Below are 6,716 nucleotides of genomic sequence, written 5' to 3' on the forward strand. Positions count from 1 at the left end.
GGCCAATAATGGCTTTTCTACAAAATATTAACATGCTGTTTGTCCAGGGGGTCAAATACTTGTTTTTCCTCATCAGATGGTTATCAATTTTAATAAATTCATATGATGTGATTTTCTGGAATTTTCTTTGGGATTCTGTCTTTCACTGTTAGAATGTACATATGATTAAAATTATAGATCGTTGCATTCTTTGTAAGTGGGCAAACCTGCAAAATCAGCAAGGGGTCAAATACTTATTTCCCCCACTGTATGTTTTAGTGAAAATGACTGAAATGCAGTTAATTGGTAGCCTATAGTCCTGAAAGTCTATAAGCTCCTGATGTATGTTAGTGTTTTACACCTGGCAACATTTTCTCAACACAGACAGGAGAAGACAACATGATGTAACGTTAAATGTTCAGTGCCTGAAGGTCTTGAGAGGACTAGGTTCTTCCATAAAGGCCCTTTCGGAAAAGAAGCAATTTGCACTGCGTGGAAGCTGCTCAGCACTCAAGTTCAACTGCTTTGACCGCGGCGTGCTTTACAATTAATTAACTGTGACGTTTTAAAGCGCGGTTAATAGTGAAATCCGGTAATCACTCACTAGTTCAAATACATTTAGAATAATCAAAATAAAGTAAGCAAACAATCAGATGGAGAACTTTTCATTTGTCTGCATTTAAAATGGGTTAGAAAGGACAGAACAACTTTAAAAGCAGATTACAAGAATTCAAGGGCTTGTACTATGGATGAGGAAGACTAATTAGGTAACAATATCACCAGCATAAAAGTGATAGAATACATTTGGTAAGTTGTCTAAAATATAATTTATATACAGTATTTGTGAAAGATTATTGGTCCTTGGACAGAACACAGGGGCATGCCCTTTGGTATTTGAGGAAGGATAATGTACAACACATCCATCTGTTGTTGCAGTGGTTCTACGACAGTCAAAGTGTTGAATTCTGTACATAACTAGAAATCAAATCATAACACCTGAGGCATCCACAGCAACGCAACCATCCCACACACATGCCTGTGGGTTACAGAAGGAAAAAGTGATCTTCAAAAATGTCTTCAGATCGTCCGCAACGTTTAGAATTCTCTCATGGATCAGAGCTGACATCAGCCTCCAACAGCTGTAAATAAAATAACTTCCCTAGGTTGTCAGCCTGTGTGCATACTCAGCAAACAGGCAGTGAGCGTGAGTTGGTGTAGGAGTGTGTGTGTGTGTGTGTGTGTGTGTCTCTGTTTCCAGCTTAGTGAGGCCATGAACTTATCCCATTTTGTTATCCTTCAGTGCCGTTAATGAGCGCCAGATCAGACTCACTCCATCTCCACCATCCCTTCGGACACAAACCGCATGAAGTAAACACACAGATGAGTGATTGTGAGACGGAGAAGAGGTTTTTATGAGTTTGTGGGAGAGAATATTGAGATTATTCAGAAATTGCAGATAAATAACGGTATCTGACTGAAGAAATTAGTTTATCGGAAAATGCCTGGTAGTGCCAAAGTAATGAACAACGTTATTGGTAGAGACAAAATCTATGCACACACTCATACACACACACACACACACACATAAATATACAAAACTATACATTGTTTGTGGAGCGTCCCAGCTGACTAACAATAAACATAAAAAGATATAGAGCTGCTATATACCGCACATCATGTGACATGAAGCTGGAACTATGAATGTGCTTCACTTCAGGTGTGTTACATTTGTCATAACCCGGCTCAAAGGCCATGACAAATGCGGAGAGTACACGGAAGATTGCCAAGAGCACAAATATTTATTGTAATAACTTAAACAATTAAATAATTAACAATGTGGAGTGTGTTAGTCAGTGTCATCAGTGGTGTAGATGTGGATGAGTGACAAGTAGGAGCTTTGGTGTTGAGGAGTGGTAACAATCATAATGTAACAAAACAAAGGTGTGCTGCGGCTGCTGCTGCTGGCAGGAGTGGGACCAGATCAGAGAGAGAGCGACAGCAAAAGGGCCGGAGTATTTATCCTCCCACAGCGTCGGGCCCAGGTGCTCTCAATCTGGCTTACGGGCGCTGATACCTTCAGGATCAAAACACCACACAGTTAAACACCCAACTAGGCGGGGCCATCACACATTACATCTGATCCATTTATTCACTCTAACCAGGCCGTGATATTTTCATTACAATATTTACCCCACTTTTTTAGGGCATGCAGATCTCTTTATTAAGGCACGGTTCTGTGATTTGTTAATTTAGTTTAAGAATTGAACAGAAAAATGCACTACTGGAAACTCAATATATTTTGCATTTCAGGAGTGCTTTGAGACATTTTCTTTGTATTCATTCTCTCACAGCCTGTTTAATCTTAGTTTGGTTAGCACTGTACTGTATTGGCAAATCAATTTCTTGGGATAAAATCATTCACAAATAGGTGGCATTATTTATTTACAAGCTATTTATACAAAACATCATAATAGATAATCTTAATAAACAGACACGTATAAAACATATTCTAGTTTTAAAGGCATTGGTAAGAAACCTGAAGAATTTTAAGGGAAATGTATTCTTAGTTAAAGCTGCACTAAACACTATTACTCATATGGATAATGGATCAAATCACTATGAGTAATGTAAAATTTTACACTCAGTGAAAAAATCTTTAGAGTGTTATCTGCCAACTGTTGAGAACCCCTCAATCAAACGTTTTAGACCATTGTCATTTTGCTGCTAGCCGCGTCAAGCAGGACAGAGCAGATGAACCAAGCAGGAAGCCCGACACACAACATCCGGTCAATTTTCAAAGTAAAACACACTGTGGAGACTCACAACAATAAACTCCAATTAAAACAGACACAAAAAGAAACCATTTATCTACGCAGCCTACTTAATCATTGTAGAAGCACAAAACGCAAACAATGATTACCAAATCAACAAAATCTAAACATGTCAGCAAAATTAGGCAGGCAAAACGCTCTGATTGTCAAAAGCTCCTTGTGGGAAATGCAGCCTGAAGTTAACAGAACAAAACGGGGTCAAATAGAGCTGTGAAGAAGGTAGAAGCACAAAAAGGAAAAATTAATAAGTAAAGTGAAGTAAATAATGTTGGGCAGGCTGCACGTTCCGCTGCTGAAACGCTTCTGAGACGCTTCCAGTGGACTTTGACACCGAGCTATGGACGTATCAAAACCGTGGCGCAGCAGTAACGTGCTGTAACTGGAGACAGTGGATTCCTGGTGTAAGTCTTCTTCTCTTCAGTGCTTCCGGGCTGCCTTAAGGCAGAGTATCATCTGTAAAATTTCACCATTTTACCGTGTAAACTGGCGTACACCGTGGGAAATGGACGCCCTGTTTCTTCGTTTTACTGTGGTAGTGTTGATTTATCTAAAGAATACACCGTGAAGGCCTTGTTATCGCAATGGTTACACATTTATAAGAAGGATATTCCGCTGTCGGACTTCCCCCTAAAACAACTTCGTCCAGCATCCAGCACCTGATGCGATACCAGCGAGTGCTGTGAAATGGACCCACCTCACGCCATGAGTCGCAGCCAGTTTGTGCCCAAGCAGTGACGTGACTTGTAGAGTTTTAATAGGCTATAAAAATGTAACGTCAAAAACGGAGACGTAGCCTTGCTCGGTTTGGGACTGTGAGCTGCACTTTATCATAGCTGCTGAAGTCTGGTATTGTCCGTTAGTTTCGTTTTGGTGAAAGGGTGCCACAATCACATTTGAAGCGTTTACTTACCCAAACCAAAGACACAAAAGAGGAGGTAAGACTAATTTACGTGTGTTGACTCAGCAGGTATGATATCAAATAAGTTGATCTACAGGAGAAACATTTTTAAAAGCAAATAAGAATGCCTGAGAGCCTTACTGCATTATATTTATATATTTTTATTGTCATCTGCTACCTGAATTTTTCCCTTAATAGAAATAAAAACATTTCCACCAGAAATTGGTGCAGAAAAGGCAGAAATTTTCACCAGAATGCAGGAAATGAAGTCTTGAATGCTCAAAATCTTCTGGGGGTGGACCATTAGACTCCCCACTTATTAAGTGCCACCTCCAAGAAAACAGTTTCTGGGTTCACACACAGTTTCTGGGAGGACAGTTGCTTTTTAATTAAATATAATTACTATTTACATAGCAGCTTTCTCCTTCCCTGGGAAAGTAATAAATCTGTAGTTTGCCATTCAATTATGTGCATTTTTGTGTCTTTTAATAACAATATTAATAGTAATTATCAACAATATTTAGGGCAAATAGCCAACATCTTTTTTGATGGGGGCGGTAAGGTACCTAGATAATGGATAGGGTAGGGGATGGCCCAAAAAAGGTTGAGAACCACAGGTCTAGAGAGATCCCACTATTCTTTGATTCTCCTGCACTCACATCAAAACTTGACATTTACTGTTAATGCTTTAGATCAATAAACGCTGCACTGCTGCTGCATTTTAACTGCTGGAAATATCCCAGAGTGAAACAGTGTCTATATTTGGTCCATTATATACAGCAATAAGAAAAATACACCAAGAAGCAACGTGATGTGCCCAGAAATGTCAGATACATCACTATTAAGTGGTTCATAGCAGTGTTTAGGTTTTACAGGGTGTATTTTATACATACATCTCTCCTTGACCAGGTCAGTAATAATTGCAATAATAATGATTATGGTAGATTTAGTGAGGCAACATCGACATCTCCCCCTAGCCATTTCTGCCATCTTTCTTTCCATCCTCGTTTTCTGAAAATGTGCAGCTTCCTTTCTGATCTCGCCCAGATTGAGATCCATGTCAGGGACAAAAAAGAATGGAAATGTCCAGAATTGTTCTCTAAAGCCATCTATTACAAGTTCTAAGGCCTTGATCTCTAACACACACACTCACTCACTCACTCAGACACACAAACAGAGGGAGGACACAGTCGCTAACCTCTGATCCACTCATTGTCCTTCTCCAAACTCCGGATCAACAACAGGCCACGGGGATAAAACAAGAGCAGAAAAGCAGCTGAACTGCAAAATAAGGAAAATGTCACACAGGAAGGAGCACACAAAGCCAGGGCACAGATTTATAGCTGAAAATGTGGCTTGAGAGTTTGACAGCTGCTAAATTCATCCTCTGAGTCACATCATCTTGAAAGAGCCCGTACTGTGTTAATGACAGCTCAATAAAATGATTTTGATGAGAAATAATACACAGCCTGCAGCCTCGGTGAATATACTATTAATTTAGCTTTTCATTGTCATTTTTTACACAGTTTAAGTAAAACAAACAAGGATCACAATATGTTGGCCTTGCTATTAAAAGTATTAAATAAATGCAAATCAATTAATGAAATTCATTAAATTTCTGTAATAACTTGTTTTTTCATTTGGTCTTCTACCGGTCTATTCTTTTGCTAATTTATATATTAAAAGTCACAAAAAATGATGCTCAGCCAGCCTACCATGTATAAATAAAGGTTAAACATACTGGACCCTTTCTGCTCACTTGCTATAAGGAATTCATTTACTAACCATTCCACAAACTACTGCCTGAACATTTTGCTGCGTCACTTAGCATCAGATCAGCTCTGCTGGGATTTAGAACTTGTTCAGCTAAACCAAACTTTCATCAAATGTTTAAAGACCTAATTTGAAAGCTTGTTTTGCTGACCCACAGTGGTTTAACTTCTCACCTTGCTGCTGTGATGAACAGTAGAAGTGTACTCCAAGTTCTCTCAGTACTAGGGTTGCCACCCATCCCTTAAAATACAGAATAGTCCCGTATTTGAGACCTAAATTGCGCATCCCATCTCGAATCAAGACAGGACATAGTTTGTCCCGTATTTCCGAGTTGTCTTTAATGCAGCATCCCATGCAAATCATCCCACCCGCATTGTGTGAAGACTTGTGCTTTTCTACCCCTAATTGGGTAATACTCGCTGCCATTGTTGGTTTGATTAACATGGTCAGGTTCACGAAAGAGGATGCAAAAGTACCAACAACGACGAGAAAGGGAGAAATCAAATGTCCTACTTGATGAGCATCACGCCAAACTGTCTAATTTGTTGGGCAGTGTTCTGTGTAGTGCACGGTGGCCTGTCAGACGTGTGACAGCAGGCTGAGGCAGTGTAATGACTTAACCCTTATATTATGTTATTATTATTGTTACTTGCAACCAAGTAAAATATTTGCACAAAAATATTTTTAATATTTTGTTTATTTCAGATTTTATGAGTTGCATCTCCCAGGATACGTTGCCTTATTAAGGTCAAAATAGTTAATACTTTAATGTTTTATATCATGAAGAGAAGAAATACATTCTTGCTTGTCAAAAACACACCACGCAAACTAGTTTTTAAAATGATTTCATCATTTCAGTCAAAGTATAGGCCTCCCAGAACCGTCAGTTTTACCAATCCAGTTATACCAACAACAACAAAACCTACACATATGTAAAACATATGTACATTGGAATTCCATTTTCCTACTTTGTCTAAAAGGACATGGCACATACAAATGAACAATAACAATGCCTGTCACATCCTCTCCCTCTATTAATTTTTTGTGGAATTTGTGGAAGCAGTTGCGTTGGCATTTCCCAGAGACAATGCACAGACGAACACTACATTTCTGACAGGAGATGGTTATCTGTCACAATCTGCACTGCCCCTTGTTGGTAAAACCTGGAAAGTGGTCCACTTGATCATAGCGGACATCATCCACAGGTCTTGGAGTTGATGGTCTTTGCATGCATT

The 6,716-nt window shown here is 39.2% G+C and overlaps 1 protein-coding gene and 1 long non-coding RNA gene across 3 annotated transcripts in view; both read right to left on the minus strand.

The window, feature by feature from the left end:
* asic2 (acid-sensing (proton-gated) ion channel 2) overlaps positions 1–6,716 on the minus strand; it is a 363,461-nt gene that overhangs the window by 244,440 nt on the left and 112,305 nt on the right. The window lies entirely within an intron of this gene.
* LOC123960722 overlaps positions 1,760–6,716 on the minus strand; it is a 6,737-nt gene continuing 1,780 nt past the window's right edge. The window contains exon 2 of the long non-coding RNA XR_006822587.1: positions 1,760–2,053. This is a non-coding gene — a long non-coding RNA (uncharacterized LOC123960722). The remainder of the gene's footprint in view (positions 2,054–6,716) is intronic.

The sequence above is a fragment of the Micropterus dolomieu genome, linkage group LG02, assembly GCF_021292245.1.
Source record: "Micropterus dolomieu isolate WLL.071019.BEF.003 ecotype Adirondacks linkage group LG02, ASM2129224v1, whole genome shotgun sequence".
Taxonomy (NCBI): Eukaryota; Metazoa; Chordata; class Actinopteri; order Centrarchiformes; family Centrarchidae; genus Micropterus; species Micropterus dolomieu.